The sequence below is a fragment of the Diceros bicornis genome (assembly GCF_020826845.1).
Source record: "Diceros bicornis minor isolate mBicDic1 chromosome 1 unlocalized genomic scaffold, mDicBic1.mat.cur SUPER_1_unloc_2, whole genome shotgun sequence".
NCBI classification, from domain to species: domain Eukaryota; kingdom Metazoa; phylum Chordata; class Mammalia; order Perissodactyla; family Rhinocerotidae; genus Diceros; species Diceros bicornis.
The window spans coordinates 6110245-6130768 of NW_026690855.1; the positions used below are offsets into that span (position 1 = coordinate 6110245).

The 20524-nt window shown below is 49.5% G+C and overlaps 1 pseudogene; it reads left to right on the top strand.

Annotated features, from left to right (window-relative positions):
* Positions 1-13028: 13028 nt before the first annotated feature.
* On the top strand, positions 13029-19179 carry LOC131401560 (methyl-CpG-binding domain protein 3-like 1; annotated as a pseudogene).
* The last annotated feature ends 1345 nt before the right edge of the window (positions 19180-20524 follow it).

Sequence of the window (20524 nt, forward strand, 5' to 3'; positions counted from 1 at the left end):
CCTGCAGCTCAACATCACCTCTTAGAAATGAAAATTCTCCATTCCTTCCCCAGACCTACTTGGGTTGAGATCCAGCAATCTGAGATTTAAAAACCCTCTAATGATTGTGATGCACAGTGTGATTTGAGACACATGTCTCCAGGGAGAGAAGGAGGGTGGAATATCCACGTGAGTTGAGAAGATTCTCCATGGATGGTAGTCTTCCTCCTCTATTTTGTTGAAATTTCACATTTTATTTTGTTTTGAATGAGAAAGCTCCAAAAATATTCCCCGACTTCATAGTGGAAACAGTAAGACCATGAAACTAAACCCACTCAGAAAACTGAAGATCTATGCACCCTGAAGCCTAAGCAGCTGCATATTCCAGAGGCCAGTTGCTGGAGTAACTTCCCATCCTGGCGATGAGGTCAGGTGCAGTCAGTGGGAGGAGACCTTCGAGAAGCCGCAGCAAGTCTGTGGATACAGTAGACTGCAGGGACTCCAGGCCTGCAGCAGTGAAGGAGAACTCTTAAGTTCTTTGGAGTCACAAACACCTTCGAAACAGTCACACAGGCTGGTCCATGTGAATCCATGGACCATGCCTGGGCTGAGGCATCTGCACACCAGCCCTGAGCCCACCCAGGCCACTGTCAATATTGGGCAGAGATGAGTCCAGGAATGGGTCTGGGTCGCTCACAACCCCTCTGCAGGCAACGGGCATCTTCTAGAGATATCAGGAGACAGACACAGAAAGTGAAGAAAAGCATGGGAGAGACTGACTGTGGTCTTGAGGACAGACGAGATTGCCGGGGAGGCAGAGAGAGCAAGGAGCCAAGAAAGGCATCCTGAAAACACAGTGAGGAAAGCAACAGCAGTGCTGAAGAAAAGGAGAGTGGTGCCATTGAGAAATTCCCCATGAGACAGGCTTGACTCTCACAGAATCTCTTTGAAACGTCCATCATGTTCTTTACCTTTCATGGTAAACCTCAATTTTTATTTACCATGAGTTTTCTACTTTTTATATTAAAATTGATAGGATAATTGAAGCTGAAGAGTTAGTGTTTTGAACTTACATTTGTTGTTTCTAGAACTTACACTCAATGAAGTGATGATACCTACTAGAATGAGATTTGTCTTTGAATGTATATTAAATCCGATTCCATAAATTTTTATTATGATTTTGCATCTAATTTTTTTTTTTTTTTTTTTTGCTGAGAAAGATTCACACTGAGCTAACATTTGTTGCCAATCTGCCTCTACTTTTTGTGTGGGTCACCATCACGGCATGGCTGCTAATGAGTATTGTAGGTCCATGCTTAGTAACTGAACCTGGGCCACCAAAGCAGAACATGCCAAGCTTAACCACTCAGCCAGGGGCCAGCACGATGATCTTGCATCTAATTAATTATAACATAAAATCCATCAGTCTTTCTCTTCATTGTTACATGGTAATTCAGACATATGTGATTTCTATAGCATGAATTAAGTATCTCTTATCTGTTACCTGGCAAACTTGTGTAGCTTTGATTTTGGAATCTCCAGGATGAGCATACCCCCTGGGGGCATTATTTTCCACTTACAGAACCTTGGCAGCAGGCTCATTGTCTTCCTTCCCACACTAGATCTAGAGTCGTGGAAATGTGTTCGCCTTGCACACAGCACAGAGCACATAGGAATTACTCAACAAACGTGATAAGTGAATAATTGGTGACATCATCAGGTCATTCACAGAAGCCAGACTGAGAGAAAGCTTCCTGAGGTCAGGAAGGAGAAGCATTCCTTTATATTTGTGATGTTTTAATTTGTAACATTATAATGTGAACACCAAATATACTGTTTTTATCAAAATTGTGTTCTGAAGGTTTTCAAAAATCTCTAAAACTCAGAGTACAGAAAAATCAATCTCTGTGAACCTGTTACTTGCTTCAAAGATTGTCAACTCCTATACCATCTGGCTTTGATTATCCTCACACCAAGACCCCAAGAATTAACCAGAGGCGATGGTTGAGAGCACATCATTTCAGCTGTAAATATTTCAGTTTCTCTTACAGATGAGGGATTTTTGGAACACAAACACAATAACGTTATCACACACAAAAATAAAAATGTCATTCAGATAATCAACTATCTAGTCAGTATCCAAAGTCTCCCAGTTTTGTCAAGGTTATTTCCTGGTTTTACATTTTATTTGAGTCAGGATCTTAATGAAACCCTTCTTTTGCAATTGGTTGATCTGTTTCTGAAGTCACTTTTAATCTCTTAGTAGTTCATGCATCTTGGGATTTGGGTGGGATATGAGTGTGTGTGTTTGTGTTGTCTACACCGATGTGTGAATTCCTTCTTTCCTGGATGGCAGTGCCCTGAAAGGAAGGACATGGGCTGTGGGAACCAGGATTTCTACTTTGCTTCCGGCTGAACTGAAAAGGCCTCCCTGGGTGACACTTGCAGCCTTCAGAAAGGAGGGGGAAGAAGTACCAAGGAATTCAAGACAATGGCCCTTGTCTTAAAGGGTGTTTCCAGGGCCTGATGTTCAAAGTGCCAGGTGCTAACCCTTTAGCTCCAGGTCGTCGGGTGGGTTCTCGGCATGAGCTCTGAGCAATGTCTGTTAACCACCCACCTGGGGAGCATTTCAGCATTTTAATTGGTAAGGTTGTGTCTGTTGTGTCTAAGATTGGTGGCATTCCCCTGCTGGACCAACTTCTATACCTGCCCCTCTCCTACCTCATCTTTCAAAACTCCCAACAGGAAAGTTTCACATCCCTGCAACACAAATCCATATAATCACAGCACAGACTGGGGAAAAGAACACAGCCGTCCCAGGGGCTAAGTGCTCTATGCCCTCAGGCCCAGCTGCCCCTTTGGGACAAGTCAGTAACAACACGAGTGAGTGTGTAAACTAGTGATTGTCTGAGACCAGGGACCTCAGAACCACATGTGCCCAGATGTCACCCAGGGCAGCAAGGGATGGTGTGGGTCATTCAGTGGACAGGATTAAGGTCTATTGTCCTGGCAAACCAGAGCTTACCCTTGATCCATCAGGCCCAGCCAGGGAGGAATGGCCATGACGTAGCTTACAGAGAGGCTAGGGGCCATCTAGGGAATTTCTGCCCATAAAGAATCATACAAGGAAGTGCAGGGATGTTGGAAATCCTAGTTCACTGGGAGCAGTGAGGTTTATGGAACAAAGTCCTGTTGTAGGTTTAAAAGGTGCATCATGAATCTTTCCCTCTGGATATGAAACAAGTGGGAAAAGGACTTCCAAGGGCATGGGCCAGGATCCCAGGAGGATTCCAATCTAGGCGAAGGGTGAATAGGGAGCCCTATAGGCGGCCTGATGGGGCTGTCCTGTGGGCCCTTAGTCCATCTGCACATGGTCTTCCCCTGTCCTTGTCCTTTACACATGCAAACTTTTATCTTTTTACATTTTTTTCTCATTTAGTGTTGATGCAAATCCAGAGACTGGTTAGAAAATGGCAAGTTCCAATATCTGATCAAAGAAACCTCAACAAGAGAAGCAAAAATCATTCTTTCTTTCTGGAAAGCTGTAGAAAGACAGCCACTGTCCTGGGGAAGGACATGGTCCTGGTAGGTGCTATTTGAAAGACACCCACATTTCAGTGGTTATTGCTCTGCCTGGGAAAGTCCCTCCAACCTCTACATTCAGGGAGATCTGAGGGGCTGTCTCTGCTCCTGGCCCAGTTGAGCCACACAGAAATGCACCTGTCCTCTGAGAAGGGGGACTTGAGGGTTTCATTCAGTAGCCAGGGAGGAGGCTGGCCCTCCTCCCTTCTCCCACATACAATAAGCTGTGACCATACACAAGTTCTTAATTCAAGGAGGAAAGTGAGATTCTGTGTCTCATTTACATGAGCATAAGAAGTGAAAGAACCACACCACAACACCCAGGCTGTGACAGAAACAGGATATAACGTAAGAGTCAAATCTACCATTTTGTAGTAAAGAAATAATATCACTCCTCCACAATGGGTTAACAGTCGCTGGGGTGCAGATGTCAGGGAGTTGGAGGGGGTGGTGCCCTCCCTCTGGGGCTTTAGGGGAAACCAGGGAAAGTCTTAGGATGTTCTTGTTCACTCAGGGTGGGAAGAGCTGGCCCGGTACACCCCGAGGGCGCCAGTGTCCCTGCTGGTCAGGAGGAGCTGCACTTGTGGTCTCCAGAGTGTGAGGGCTCATCGCCAAGGGCGTGGTGGCTGAAGAGAAGAAACAGACTATTTTGGGGTCCCTCCCTGAGATTCATGGCACACCTCCCTGCCCCCCTGCACTCTGATCCAAACCCTGTGCTGAGTTCTCAGTCCATCAACAGCACCCCGTTTGTCCCTGATGCAGGAGACATCATATAGCATCACCCATTTCAGAGGAGGCAACTGAATCCCAGAGAGGAGAGGGGAGCGGCCCGCCCCAGGCCTGGCCAGAAGTGGAGCTGGGATCCAGGCCCATGCTTAGCCTGAAGCTGTACTGAGCCCCTGGATTCAGTCGCTGCTGGTCCCAATACTCACTCGGCCCTAAACTGGAGGATGTCCGGTTCCTCTTTCTCTTGAAGAGCCGCATTTTGCTTGCCTTCTGGTGTGCAGGCTCCAGCTGGCAGGAGACCCAGTAGCTACAGAACAGAGTGGACCTGTGAGCTTCCAGGAGCCACACCTCAGGTGCCCCTCCCAGAGCCTGCCAGCAGCTGAGTCCCAGTGCCCCATGGGTCACCACGCTATGAGTTCTGAGGCTGATTAGTGAGCCAGGCCACAGGCTCTGGAGATGGCCATCAGAGAGAGCCTGCCCTGCCCTCACCCAACTCCTGTCCCCCTCACCTCTCATGGACACTGATGGGCTCCATGGCCTGGAACCAGGCACCAAATCGCTCGTCGGGCTCCAGGTCATACGCATTTGCAGCCTGCTGGAGCAGCTGGATCCTCCTGATGACTTTGAATTTCTGGGAGGAAGGACAGGATGCAGACAGGGCTTGGGTGGGGAAACCTGCCAGGGATTTGTGTGGATTGAGGATCTGGTCTGGGGTCTGTGCTCACTCAGGAAGCCTCCTTCCTTCCCACTCCATTCAGGACTTGCCTGTCCTCACAGTTGCCTGGAATTAGTTCTTCATCCAGGAAGGTGTCCTTGATGCCAGCCCCCCCCCGCACCCACCAACGTGATGTGATACCCAGCTTTGTGGATCTGACCCAAGGGATGAGGCCAGAGAAAGTCTTGCCAGGGGAGGTCTGTGATTTCTACTTCCCCACCATCCCCACAGCTGCTCACCTCATACCATTTCTGGAAGTTGACCCGATTTCCCTGGAAGGGAGACAGCCAATGTCCATCAGGAACAGTCCCCTAAGCCCATAACCAACCCCCATCCCACCCCTTCTCAGGCTGCAGGAACGTCAGGGCCCAGCAGAGGGCAGACCTTCCACAAAGAGAACTTGACACTGGGCCAGGCTCTGGGCTCCAGAGCAGGAGGGACAGGGGAGCTGAGGCCAGAGACCTTATGTAGCACACCCTCTCTGATGACAGACGGGGAGACTGAGGCCTCAGGGAGGAAGGGACAGCTGGACCACAGAAGTGCTTCCTCACTTGCAGGGGCTGATGGCACTCCCCCAGGGGCAAGGCCTGAGGGGGAGGCTGAGTGCAGCTCAGACACAGCCTCCTGCAGCTCTGCAGGCAGGCAGCTCTGAGCTTCACCAGCCCAGGGAGCCTGGTGGGGGGCTTATGCGGAGCGTCTATTCATGCATTGCTAAGATGGGCCTGACTCCCCAGCTCCCAGGCGTGGCCATGGGACTCTCATGAGAGGAGGTTTGCCAGGAACTGAGAGCTCAGGGCCCAGTGCAGGGCTCTCGCCTCCCAAACCTCAAGATCCTGCTTCCTGGCCCCACCTCAAGGCTCACTCACTTCCAGATCATCCTCCATCCCAATGTCCAGCAGCTTCAGGTGATAGAGGAACGTGCCCAGGAAGGGGACGACACCCTGTGAAATCAGGGTGAGAGTGGTGAGATGAGTCCCACCTCTCAGGTGCCCCCATGGACCCTCCCCCAAATCCCTTCACCCCAGCCTCCTGCCCACCACAGACTCCCACAGAGAGCAGCCTAGGACCCTCAGCGGCCTCCCCCCAGTTGCCCCCTCCAGGACCACCCAACTTCCCCAGTCACCTCCCAGGGGCAGCTTTTGGCAAATCCCAGTGTATGTGCTCCCTGCCCTCCCCTCCCTAATCCATCCTGGGCCCAGCCCTTCCAGGCCTCCTCCTGGTCACTTCCAGGACAGGTATAGCAGGCTCTGGGTCTCCAGGAGCTGGGCTGAAAGAGGAGGGACCCCTCTCTTGGGGAGGTCTCCAGCCGTGAGGAGAGACACCCCCTCCTCTGACACCTGGACCCTCCCCCTCAGGCCCCCTCACCTGCTGCTGCTGCCTCTCCTGGGCTCCCTGGGGACCAATCTCTAGGGTGGCCCACACAGAGGTCACCTCCTGCAGGCTCAAGGACAGGCTCAGGGAGGCCATGCTCCCTTCCCCGTGTCTCCCAGGCCCCTGATCCTGGACCCTGGACTTCTGGTGTCTATGGCTGCTCCCATTCCAGAGTGCTCTGATTCTAGATTACTCCCAGCTCCAACACTCCCTCCTCTGTGCCCTCAGGCCTTCCCAGGCCCCTAAGCCTCTCTCCTCATCAGGAAAGTGTGAGGAGGACTCCCATGCCTCCCAGGGTACCCTGAGGACTCAGTGTCATCTGACTGTCACCAGTACTCTCCCCTCCCCCGTCGAGGAGGAGGAGCACAAAGCTCCTGCACATTCCTCTCCCCCTTGTACCTCATCACCCCTGTGAGGCCTGCACCACAGATCATCTCCCTCCATTTCCCAGATGAGGAGATCGAGGCCCACAGAGGGGCAGTGACTTGCTCAGGGGCCCACAGAGGAGACTGCCCCCCCTCCCAGCCAAAGGGTCTGGCCCCCGGCCTTCACTCCTGCTCCAGACACACCTCTGACCAAGGTCCTGTCCTCTGGAATCTCGGGGTGTATTGAGGCCCTCAGTCAGCCTGAGCCATGGATCGGGAGGCACAAGGTGTCTCGGGGTCACATCCAAGTGGATTCTGTGTTTTCAAGCCCCCTGGGATTCTCTGACACCAGGCTGGACCCGAGGCAATGTCAAAGGCCTCAGCTTCCTAGCATCCCCTCAGGATGAACCCTGCACAGAACTCCTCCTTTATTCACTCAGGAAGGGGACCCCCCTTGTGCCATATCTGAGTGACAGTGTAGGGGGTGACCACGGCGCTGTGTAATGGTGACATTTGCATCATTTTTTACTTGGAAACTTCTAATGTCCTGTCAGGAAGGTCCTCTAAGAATCTGTAGGTTCCCCGATAATTCTTATTGCCATCTGGGGCGTATCTTTGTCAACAAGGCACCGGGCGAGACTCACTGGTTTGTCAGCAGTGACCATTATCTGGCTAGATGGCACAGTCCCAGAGAGCACACGGTTGTGTCCCAGATCCACCATTTGGCCCAAGGCTGGGCAGCCCCTGTGTCCACATGGCCTGTGTGACCTCACAGAGCCCATCGCTGGCGCAGGCAGAGTGCCCTCCCCTGCGAGGTGCAGTGAAGACAGAAGGAGCAGCAGGGGCCTGGCTTCCTGAGGACAGACTGGGCTGCTTTAGGAAGAAAGGAACCCCCACCCACTCCATCCACCCGCCAGCCTGGAGGAAGAGGGCCAGCTGATGGGTCCGCATGGAATCCAGAGACCTGCTCATTCTGCCAGCTCCTCACCTCCTGGAACAGTCCAGGCGACACCACTGTACCCTGTGACCAAGGCCTCCTGCCCCAAACAGCCCCCACCAGCCCCTGCAGCTCACACCCCCCGCTTCCCGTCAAGCTGGACAAGGCAGACCGTTATTTCTCAGGGAACTTTAAGTGAAAAACTTCCTAAAGCACATCCTGCTTGGTCCCTCCCCACCTCACCTCCCCTCCTTCCAGATCTCCAGCCTCCACTCACCTCCTTGAGCAGCTTCCTGCTCTCCCGCTGGTTTGTTTTCATCAACTTTTTAAGTTTTGTACAGTTCTTCCTGAGGAGAGAAAAAAGGAAAGAAACACTGTGGAGTGGTTTGAGGGTAAAACCCTTTTGTTTGAAATCCCAGAAGATCCAGACAGACTGGATGAGCGTTTTCACTGTGTCCTCTGAGCCCTGAGGTGTCTGGGACTGGGGAGGGGGCTCTCCTATTGTCACCTGGGGCCTCCATTCTCTTATCTTCTCAGCAGATGTGTTTTAAACAGTCTTAATTTCATGTGGACAGAGAGTTCTGTTGCTGAAAACACTTGAAAATCTTAAATTTGGCTCAAGCCAGGATCTGTCACTTAGGAAAACTGATTCCTGAAGCAGAACCAGTGGCCTAAGTTTTCAGAAAGACTCCAAGCCTGCCAACCAGGTCAGACCCTATCGCCAGGGTTTGCTGTCTCCCAGGAGGTCCCAACTGACTGAAGGGCAATGCCAGCCCTGTGGGGGGTGTCTGGTCCACCCAGGTGGTGCTCGCATGGAGAGAGGCCTACCCACCTGGACACCCATCTCCATGTCTCTTTTAAACGCTGAATGGAGGGGCCCTGCAGAGCCCAGAGGATCGCATGGAGTGAGGAAAGATTCCTCAGACCTTGGCATTCCTGGGGAAGGGAAGAGAATGAGCTGTGAGGGGGAGCTGGAGCACTGCTTCCTCTGGCTTCTGTCGCCTCATTGATGTCTCCTGTCCTGGATGAGACAGCGGCTCAGGGAACCTGGGAAAGGCACAGCTGGAACCTGATGAGGAATACTTCCAGGAGGAGGATTTTAGCTCAAGCCAAGGAAGGAGCCCAGGAAGGGGTGAGCTTCCCACCACTGTGACCAGGAGTCAGGTCATCGAGGCACTGGGAGGAGGGGCCTAAGAGTTGTGCAAAGGCTCAGACCACAGACTTCAAACATGAGAACTGAGAAAGGAGAAGAGGCAGTCCCCCGACTCCAGAGAGGGGCTCTCAGGGCCTCCCACATCTTACCTTGGCCACCTGGATCCAGAGCTCCACCACCCTGGCCCTGTCCTGGGCCGTCATGCTCGAATCCCCAATGCAGGTGGTGACGACACATTCGACCACTCTGTTAAAGTCGGTCGTGGTGGCATGGATGGTGGGTGCCAGGTGCTCATTGCCCCTGTTGTCACACTGGGACCAGATGGAGTCCAGGAAGTCATAGGGCATCACTTTCTTGAAGAGCTCCTGGGGAGGACAGGGAGTGTCAACTAGCCCTGCCACAACCCAGCTCAGCGTCCGCACCCCACAGTCCCAGGCCAGGTCAGTGGTGAGAGCTGGAGCTAAGGAAGCTGAGAATGCGGCCTGAGGCTTGTGGGAGTTCCTGGGTGTTGCCTGTGTCCCCTGAGGGTACCCAGCACAGGATGACCCAGGACCCGATACTGTGGCGCAGGGAAGTGGCATTCGCTCGCCGCCCAGTCTCACTTCCTCCAAGCACCAGAAATCGGCTCCTGCCTGACAGTCTCTAGGGGTATCTCCCACCCATTCTGACCATCCTGGGGTCTGACTCCTCTTTCAGATGCACATTCCCCCAAGGCAGCAACAACCACAGGCTTTGTTTGTCTGCCTTGTAGTCATGTACACATGAGGTGCCTAATTAGTGCTGAGGCTGTTGAGACCTCCTAGGCAAATGAGTGAACTACCCAAGGACGAAACAGCACTTCAGTGTGCTCCCCTCCCCCACCAAAGCGCAGACTCTGCCCAACTTCCTTTCTGCTCCACCTCGTCCATCTGCACAGCCACTCTGCATGGCAGCTGCTCTCAGTGTCCAGCTCTACTGTCCACATGAGGACAGCAAAGGCTTGGGAATTAAGAAGTCTGCTCAGGTCACATGAGGGTAAGCAGGGAAGCTGGACCAAGATGATGGGATTCCGGATCAGGAAATGTCAGGTGTGGGGCAGCTCATGGCACAGGGAAGGCCGACCCCACCTGCCCTGAGAGCCCCGCTGCTCACCACATCCATCAGTGTCAACTGCTCTGCCACCAGCCGGGGAGGGAACTCCAAGAAGTCAGGCTTCTCCTCCCTCAACAGGTTCTTGCTGGTCACATCCCAGCGGCAGGCGGGCTCTGGGGCTGGATCTGGCTCTGCTGTTATCTCTCCAGGTGGAGGGAGGATTCTCCCTGGAGCCAATGGTCCAGCTGGCTCCAGCTCAGGAGCTGGCACTGGGGCTGGAGCTGATGTTGGTGGTGGATCTGGCCCTGGAGGGACCGATGGAGGTGACACTGGCTCCAGCTCTAGCACAGGTGGTGGAACTAAAGCTGGAGCTGGATCTAGCCGTGAAGCTGGCCCTTGCTCTGGCTCTGGAGCTGGAGGGAGCTCTGGAGATGGTACTGCAGCAGGAGAAAGAAAGAGTTTCACTCAAGTAGCTGACTTCCCTGGTCCCTGTCAAAGCCAGGAAAGACCCCATTGCCTTTAAGGGAACCTAGCCTTTGAAGACCCTACAAATCATCTTCCCAGACTGCAGTCTCCTCACCTTCCAGATCTGCCTCAATGGGCCTTGGATGCTCCAGCTGGACCTGGAGAAAGTAGGCATGGCCCTCCAGCTCCGAGCCAGGCAAGCTGAGATGCAGAGAGGTCAGCTTCATCCTGAAGCAGGGAAAGTACAGGGGTTCCCAGAAATCCTGCCCTGGGTCCAGATAGGTTCCCACCAGAGAAGAGATGGCACTGGGGGAGGCAATTTGGCAACAGAGTCAGAGGCCTGGCCTTTCCCTCGACACTTCTCATGCAAAGCACCGATGCCGGCCCCTTCCCATCCTGGGGATGAGACCCTGCTCTTCCAGCACGTTGAACACAGAGCCTGTCGTGACTCTCTTCCTGCTGACACTCTTCTCCTGAAGGGCCGGGACACAGCCCAGCCCAGCCCTCTATGTACTTCTGTAATGGGATTGAGCAGAGGCCGGTTTTTGAGTGAGTTGCTCACAGACCTCCTGTCCTGGGCCTCGAGGTGGTGGTCAGAAGAGGTGGATATGGAGAAGAAGAGACAGAATAAGATGGGTCTGTGATGGGAATGGGTCTCTTGGAGACAACTCAGCCTAGCCACCCCTCTGCTTCCCAGGGGTCCTGGCACCCATCCATAGCTCTTTGACTCCTGTCCTCCTGGAGTGGAAGCCACCAGACCTCAGCCTTCCCTTGGGAATCAAAAGATGTGTGAGATGCAAGGTTCTGACAGGCCCGCCCCAGCCACAGCCCCCATCTCTCCCTCCACACCTTGTTCTGTAGAGACAGGAAGCTCTTCTTCTGGACCCAAAGACCACTCATTTTTTAGATGGTCCTGTGCTCTGCCTTCCTGGCTGGAATAAGGGAAGATGTCTCCAGCTATAAAGGAGGCTATCAGGGCATCACTTGGGATGTACCATGGAAGACAGGACCTGCGAAAGATGTCTAATGTCACTGTCTGACTCTCAGATGACAATTGAGGCACAGCGATTGTGTCTCCTTCATTCACTGACTTTACTAAGTGTCTCCAAATGTCCTGCATGTAGTAGGTGCTTAATCTACACACTTGAATGAATGAAGTCCAGCCAGACCATCCCAGACACTTGAGTGGGCCTAGGGCCTCTCTGCTGCCCCAGAGATCCTTAATTGGCTACCCCAAGGAAAAGCATCAGGACTAGCTGGATGGAATCTCAACTCCTTGACAGGGTGCTTTCCATGTGCTTTTCCACACTCAGAAAAGCCACATCCTAGAGATCAGTGAGGCAGACTACTTTTCACGGTGAAGAGAAAAATAAACACCATGAACAACCACAGCATGTCCACAGCCCTCTCTGCAGATCCAAGCACCAGGTAAGCACCTGCCATTGCTGATCCCATTAGTCCCTACAAGATCACCATGAAATTTATCCCCCTCCCCACTTTTCGGAAGAGCAAACTGAGGCTCAGAGAGATGTGGGGATTTGCCCAAGGTACACAGCTGGCAGTGGGCAGAGTCACCACTGTTCTGAGGAGGGAGTGGCTACTCACCTAGTAAACAGCTGGTCCAGGACCCGGTGGGATGTGTCTAAGGCCGAGTAGTTGACCATGAAGGTGGTGAAGCTGGACATGTTCCAACTCAGGAAAGCTGGTGCCATGGACCATGTCAGCTTCTCCATCATGCCTGCCTGGAGGGCACGCATCTTGCAGGCATCATTTAAATTCACAGTGAACTCATCCTCACACTGGGGGAGAGGAGGAGGGACATACAGTAAGTGATATCACAGTGAACCACCAGGAGGACTGAGGTGACTTTCTACTCTCCTGTGTAGCTGGTGGGGAGGAGTGGAGGTCCAGATTCCTTTGAGAGTGGGACTGTGGGGTACTCTAGTGAGAAAATTCTGGGGGTGGGGAGTCCAGGCGGTTCTCAGATTTGAGTCTGCATTCTAGTACTGCCTTGGTCATCTCAGAGTCCTGCGTGTGAAGACCCCTCTGCACCCACACTCACCTCAGAGCAGCCCTGGTCATTGATGGACTGGTGCAATGTGTTCTCTCCAGGGAGAGGGTGAACTGGAAACCATCCACCAGCTCCTCGACCATCTCTTGGGTGCAGCTCTGCAGTGACAGTGCCCAGCAGTCAGACCAGGAGGGATCAGGGGCCTGCCTGGACTTTGCCACAGTGGGAAACCCCACCACAGATCAGGCACAGAGGGGAATCTGCATAGACTCCACCAGGGAAGGAATGCGAGGACACCTTGAGGGCCCGGGATTCACATGCAGATAGAGGAGCTTGGTCCCCAGCACTCACCTGACTCTCCTGCAGCCAAGATCCTGAGTATGAACATGACACACTGCCCGACTCCCACCAACTAGCTTCCTGCTCCTGCCCAGGCTGGGTCCTCCTCATCCCCAGCTTCCCTAACTCCACCTCCCCCCACACACACACACACAATGAGTGTCAAGGGGTGTGGGGCTGTCCTTTTGGGGTCACAGTTCTGGCCTGACCTAGAGTGGTCTGCCCTGGCCCACACTGTAACCTGATGGTTCCTCCTGCCAAAAGGCCACAGACATTCGAGGTGAGGGCTGAGCCAATGTCTAAAGCGACTTAAGATGCTCTCGTTCTGGGCTTTCCGGGTGCCAGAGCCTCGGAAAGTCACGGGACAACATGAGAACATCCTGCTGTGTCGAGTGTCTCCACTCAAATGAACTGGACAGGAGGCTGTGATTACAATGTGGGTGCCTGGTAACCAGAGTTCTAAGTTCTGTTGGGGGCTGTCACCAAGGAAGTGAGTTCACTTCTTCAAGGTTCTATTACTTGGCCCCTTCCTTCAATCAGACCCACTCAAAGACCCCCCCTAGACTGTTGGCTGCTCTCCCTCCTTGCCCTTGTCATCTCCATCACTGTACACAAATACCCATCCCCACCCTCCCCACAGCTCCTTGGGAGTGGATCCAGGGTCCCAGCTTTGAGGAGACAGAGCTGAAGTCAGACCTCTTTTTTCCTACCAGTTCTGTGTCCTGGAAAACTGCTGTGCCTCTCAAGATCTGCCCAGTCTCCCAAGCTGCACAATGGGGATTGGGCTAAAAACAGCTTCCTAGGGACCTTGTCAGGGTACATGTGATAATACGTACAAGACCTGTGGGCTGGTGTCACATGTCTCTAATGTACACACTTAGAGATGGAGGAAGTACAAGAAGGAGTAGGACATCACATAGAATACCAGTCAGAACTTCTCTGGGTTCCAGATATGTGATCTTGGGAATGTCACTGTCCCTCTGGGCCTCATTTTCGGGTCTGCATCATGAAGGGGTTGAAATTAGAGGAAATTCAGACATTGTGATCCACTGGCATTAACCCTTCCACGGTCCCCTGTTTTACTCAGAATCAGTCCCAAGTGCCTCACGTTGGCCTATGTGGTAGGAGCCTCCACAATGGCCCCAATGCTCCCTGCCTCCTGAATTGCACATCCTTTTGTCATCACTAAGTGGTCAGTATCTGGCTTCTGAACAACAGAACACAGCCAAGGTGATGAGATGTCACTTCCAAGTTTTAATTACAAAACATCTGTCACTTCCTGCTTACTGGTTTACTTGGGTTCCCTACTTACCTCCCTCCTTGTGTTTCCATCTCTCTCTCTCTCTTTCTCTCTCGCTCTCTCTCTCTATCAAATCACCAGAACTGGGAGAGCAAGTGCTGATGTTTTCAGTTGCACTATGTAGAGGCTCCATAGGAGAGAACTGAGGGAGTGTCCAGCCAACAGACAGACAGGAGCTCAGACTCTCAGTCCAAATGGATCCTGACAAAACCCATGTGAGTGATCTTGGGTGGGAATCCTCCCCCATTTGAGCCCTGTTGAGACCACAGCCCCTTCTTCACAGAGACTTTGAGGCAGAGGCACCCAGCTAAGCCATGCCAGATGCTTGGCTCACAGAAATTATTTGATATTATATATTTGTACTGCATAGGTGGTAGGTTTTGGAGTAATGTTGTCACAGAGGAACAGAAAGTAACAGTCTACCATGTCCCAGGATCCAGCCTGATCACCCTCCTCTCTCCCCTCACTCTCTCTTCTCATGCTCCCTCCAGACACACTGGCCACATTTCTAACGTTCCCTAGTCAAACTCGCTTCTTCATGTGAGTTTCTGCACCAAGGAACCTTCTCCTTGACACACTAACTGTTCCCAGACATAGGCAGGGGTGCTTACACTTGTCATTCTGGTCACAGCAAAGATCTGAAATGCCTCAGAGAGGCCTTTCAGAACCTCCTAGCACAGTCGCTACCATCGCAGATCTCACATCCAGAAGAGCATTACATGATTTACTCCTCCTTCCTCCCATTGAGATAAAATGAGTGCACGGGGAAGGACTGTCTGCTTTGGCTGATGCAGAGGCAACTCCTTCTGGTTATACCAGGAACACGACTGTCTCTTCCAGGCTAAATTTTTCCCACCACGAGTCCATTGTTTAAGGAAACCGTCATTCCCTCTCTTTCACGTGTCTAGTTTCCCCAAGAACACAGTGAACCATCCCCTCTCCCTGTGCTGCATCACCATAAACCCACAGCCAGAAGATAAGCACCAGGTTAAAACACCACCAGATCCTGAATTCAGTCACTGCTGAGATCCTCCCATCAATGTTGTTATTCCATGGTGACTCCTGAGTACACCTTTCCCCTGAGATCCAGTCCCAGCCTGTCCTCAGCTTCTTACAGTAACACTGAGATTTCCTCAAAGTCCTCCCAACCTGGGCAAGAAACATTCTGAAATGTTCTCTGTATTAATTTTCAGGGACTGGGGACATTGGTAGATGTAATTTGAGTGTGTATGTGCAGTAGTTTCTACGCACGTATTCTATTTTTCAGACACAGATAAAATAGTGTGGCTACTCAGTGTACCAAGAAAATGAATAACATCAAATTTTTTCATGATGTGAAGTCTTTAGAGAGTAAATGTCGTGGTTAAGAGCACAGAGTATGGAGCTAACTCCTCATGTCCAAATTCCAGCTCAATCCCTTACTAGATATTTGTATTGACTGAGTTATTTACCTGATTGGTGCCTCAGTTTCTTCATCACTCAGTTGGCAATAATGATCAGCATACCTACTTTGTAGGTTTATGGAGAGTATTAAAGGAGTTAATGTTTGAAAAATGCTTGGAACACCTAGTGTATTGCCAGTGCTGTACCTATATATTAGAAATAAAATTTAGAAATTCTTCTGACACTGCCTGTGAGCCCCAGAGTGTGAGACTGTTGCCTGGATGTATGTAGAATGCACTCCATGACATACGATGAATAAATGAGTGAACAACATTGGCGAATGCATTACCAATGTCACCTATGTCACCCTACAGGCATTCCCAAGCCGAACCACAGGCAGACATTCCTGCTCTGTCCTGCATCACATTCCCTGGAGGAATCACTGGGGCTTCTTGGACCCTGGTAACCGTGCCCACTAAAGGTTCTTTTCTGTCAGCAAACCCCAGTCTTTGTCCAATTGCTGCAACTCACAGGGTCTGTGCTCTGATCCTTGTCTTCACTCGAGGGAGAAGTGCCATCCCCAGAGCTGGGCACAAGCAGAGCCTGAGCCTTGGAGAAAATGATTCCCTGGCCCTGGGGCAGGTAGAAGAGCACAAGGACAGAGGGGGATTTGGGGAAAATCCTCCAGGTGTTGTCAGAAGGGATGGAGGCAGGGGATGTGTCAGCAAGGACTCGTCTGGTTGGTGGGCCTTTGTGGTTAAATAGTAGGGGGGCTGGGAAGTTTCGTAGGTTCTAGCATAATACAATCAATATGACGGCCAGGAAATCAGAATCAGCCTAATTAAGGCCAAATTAACCCAATGTCAGCTGTTCCCTGACTCTCTAATCCAGTAGTGACATATAATAAGGGTATTCGTGTTCTATCATCTCCTTCTCATTGATTGGCTAGAGTAATTATTCTTTACATAGCCTGTCTATTTTTGTATAGTAAAGAAAAAGTGAGTTTTAAAAAAACCCTCCTTGGAAAAGTCTCCCTAATCTATTGAATTAATAACAGAAGCCACGACAGGATATTCACCGCATGTCTTGAGCTTTAGTCTCTGGTTTTAGATCTTCCTAACTGGTAAATTACCTTGACTTCTGCCTTCTTTCTTGAGATTAGTCCACTTAGGACTAAGTGGAGTGTAACCTCATACCATGTGAGAAGTGGTGACTCTGGGAAGAGGTTTGTTTCATTCTGTTAGTGTGTGTGTGTGTGTGTGTGTGTGTGTGTGTGTGTGTGTGTGTGTATGACAGTTTTTGCTGCATCTTGCAGTGTGGGCCAGTGTAGACTCCTTTTCTAGGGAAAAAATTTCCCTAACCACTTTCTCTGGAATTTATTTTCACTGATGGCTTCATCGGCACTGTCCAATAGTAACATTAAGCACTCTATATTATAGAATTTAATTTTTTTCTTAGTAGCCACATTTTAAAAAATGAAAGCAAACAGGTGAAACTAATTTTAATAGTATATTTTAACCCACTATAACCAAGATATCATCAATGTGGGTGCAGTCTATACAAAACTTAATAATGAGAGAGTTTACATTTTTTTACTGGCTTTCATAAATCCAGTGTGTACTTCCCATTTACAGCACATTCTCCATTTGTAAGTTGAGTTTTTTCAGACATACATTCTCTGTACTGAGATTTAATGTTCACAGTTGTGAAATAAGAGTCACTAGGAGTGGGGTGGATGATAATTTCACTACTGATTTAAGCTCTAATGGAGCTATGAACACCAACTGGTCAATGGGTTAATCAAATGAATAGTCATATAGTACAGAAGAATACTATGATTTAGGATTTAGAAAAAGACTGGGGAACGTGGGTCCTGACAGGGAGCACCAGGGATTTTGTTGTTGAGGGTGACAAGGACAAAAAGAGAATAAAGTCATACTCATAAGTGTCTAACAACATGGGGGAGAAGAAATGACCTGCCATAGTCCTGAGTTTTGACCTCGAGCTTTCTGTTCTTGACCCAAATCTCTTTGATGATGTCCCAGGACACAGGTCAGATTAATCCCCACAGGGAGAGAGGGAGGGTAGAAGTACAAGGCATCTGGCATAATTGTCCTGGGAAGGCAGGCCTCATTTATCACTCTGATCCACATTCACAATTTATTTTTATAGGGTAAGAGGAAAAGAAGTATGATGGTTAAATCATCACAGAGGAAGCGACATGATTGTGGAAACCAATCCAACCCAAAGCCTGGTTTGAGCATCTCCATCCCTTTGAGGATGTCCAGTTACATATTCAAGAGGACAGTTACTAGAATCACATCCTATCTTGGCAATGAGGTCAGATGCCATCAATGGGAAGAAACGTTGGAGCAACCCCAACAACTCTACTGACAGAAGAGACGGCAAGGTCTCCAGGCATGCAGAGTGCAGGTGAAACGTTAAGTCGTTTGGATCTTGCCAAAACCCTGCTGAATCTTGCACCTAGTTGCACAGGTGCATCCTTGTCAGGTGTGCTCACAGGTGGTCTGAACTCCAGTACCACGCCCACCCCTGCCTGGTCTTCAGATTCAGCAGAGACGATCCCAGGAGCTTGTCTGTACCTCCCACAGCTCCTTTGCAAACAACTTCTGGTGACTGAGGAGGATATCAGGAAACAGGAAGAGAAAGTGAAGACGGCAAGAGAGAGAGTGGCGGTAGCACTGATGCAGACAGACTGGCTAGTGAGGCAGGGAGAGTGAGGGGCCAAGAAAGACGTCCCGACAAACACGGTGATAAAAGAAAAGACGGAGCAGATGACATGGAGCTCACACTACATCAATGCCCCTGCAGGGGTCATTAGGTTTTCTTGCTTTGAGCTCTTGATACTTTAATATATACCAATACTTTCCTTTCTTTGATTCCTTTGCATGACAGAGAAGATACGGACAGTGATGCTTCTGAGGTGGGAGATTGAGTTTCAGGTGAGGAGAGAAAGGAGATCTTTCCTTCCTTTCTTTTCCTGAGTGTTATGTATTTGTATTTTAAGATCAACAGAGAGTTATCACAGTCAGGGGATTCTTTAGAGTTTTGCCCTCACAGTCACAGAGAAAACACACCTAGTCCAAATGGATTGTCCTTTTTGTGTAATATTGCAATAGATTCCAACATAACATTTCACTAAAGAGCTGTTATATCTGTTTTCTCAAAAAAGACACCTACTTATGGGTCTCTATTTTTCTGGTATTTGTTGCATGTTGAATCACTAGTTGCATACAATGAAATACTGGATTTTCCCTTTTTTTAGATTTATATGTGTTGGAAATTTGATTCATCAAAATTGATATGCCATTGCGGTATCATGCTGTCAGGAGAACAACTGTTTTCAGCATCACAAGTCTCACAATAAGGCAGTGTGTTGGGATTTGTCTATTTGTCTGATCGAGTATGTTGCACTCTTCAAATCCTCTTTATCATTACTTACTTTTGTCCCACAGATTTATCAGTTTCTCAGAGCAATGTGTTAAACAATAATAGAGTATCTTAGTATTTATATCTTCCCTAAAAAGTGAGTTATTTTTTACCTAAATCTTCTCTCCTCTATTCTTCCATGTGGTAATCATCTGGAATTTTGGTTCGAATGTGTTTTTAATGTCTTGTTTTAAAACTAATACTAAATTAGACAGACGGTTTTTTCCTTTCCTTGTGACTCCTGTTATGTTTTCCTGGGTTCACATTTCTTCTTCCTGATGTACATTCTTTACCGGTTGTTTCACTGCAGGCTTGTGGGAGGTCAACTTTGAGGCTGTTTGTAAGTCAGAAAACGTCTTTCTTTCTTTGAAACATAGTGTGAATAGGTGTTTAATTTAGCTTTGTAGTAATTTTTTTCCTTCTTTGTCAAGTTATTTAATATTTCTGAGCCTCCACATCTTTACCTTAAAATGGGAATAAAACCCTAAATATTGTGACTGTAACTGAGATAATACACGCAGAGCTTGCCAGTCATGTTGCTCAGGAGAAATTAAATAGTCAATAATGATAACGATTATTAACCATTATAATGATATCATAATAAAGTTATATATAATAATGATACATTAATGTATAATAATAATTATACATTAATTTATAATTAGAATGTACAGTGCATAATGTATAATATGTGCAATGTATAATAATAATATATTAATATTATTAATCATTATATTCCTCAGAGTGTGCATTCTCAGAGAATCACTGCTTAAGATTGAGAATGTGAAGCTCACACACAAAAAGTCTAAGATAGTGGCATGCCTGTGACTTTAATTCTCAGCCCTTGGGTATCTTCAGCTGTGGTCATCTGCACAGTGTGTACAGATAATATAATCTGTACCCACAGACCCACTGCAAAACAATGCAGCTTGCCTCATGCCTTGGATGCTCTGGGCTGCTTGTTGGGGAGCCTCTGCTGTGAGGCTAGTTAGAATCTGTACAGAGAAAGATGAAAAAAGACTCTTTCTTTTCCCTCAGATTTCTCCCCCAGAGTTTTATTCACTTTTACATCCAGAGCAGATACTCTCTTCTCAGAGCCTTGGTGTTACTCTGGGATTCAGGCTTCCCAGACACCTAGTCATTTCAGCTCCCAAGGCCCAAGGTGACTGCAGTGTCATGTCTGACCCACTCTTCCCATCTTGGCCTGTTTCCCGTCATGGAGGACCCATGAGTGGGGAGAGGAGACATTGAGAGAGATTGATCTGGAAGTCCTGGTGAATCTGAGCTTCAGAGAATGAAACAGAAAAGGGGAACCTGAGACTGCCAGGGCTTCAGTGGGGGAGGAATATGGAGGAACTGAGAGGGGTGTGATGGCTGCACAGAGTCAAGGGGAGGGATGTTCCAAAATTTCCTAAGAAGGGAAACCTTGCACTGAAGTGGGGATACGATTTTACATGATGGCAATGTCTGTGCTGGTTTCACCAATTCTGGTGTCCCTGAGGGATGAACTGGTGTGACAACACAGAACAGAAGTTGCAGTCACTTTCAGGACTTAAGGAAGGTGAAACCTTTCAGCTTAGTCCCCTGTGAGCCAGTCAACGGCCAAGTCTAGAAAGGCTCAGAGCCTGTGTCCGTCCAATGTGGTTTCGTTCTGTTCCAGCCAAGCTCCTCTGGACC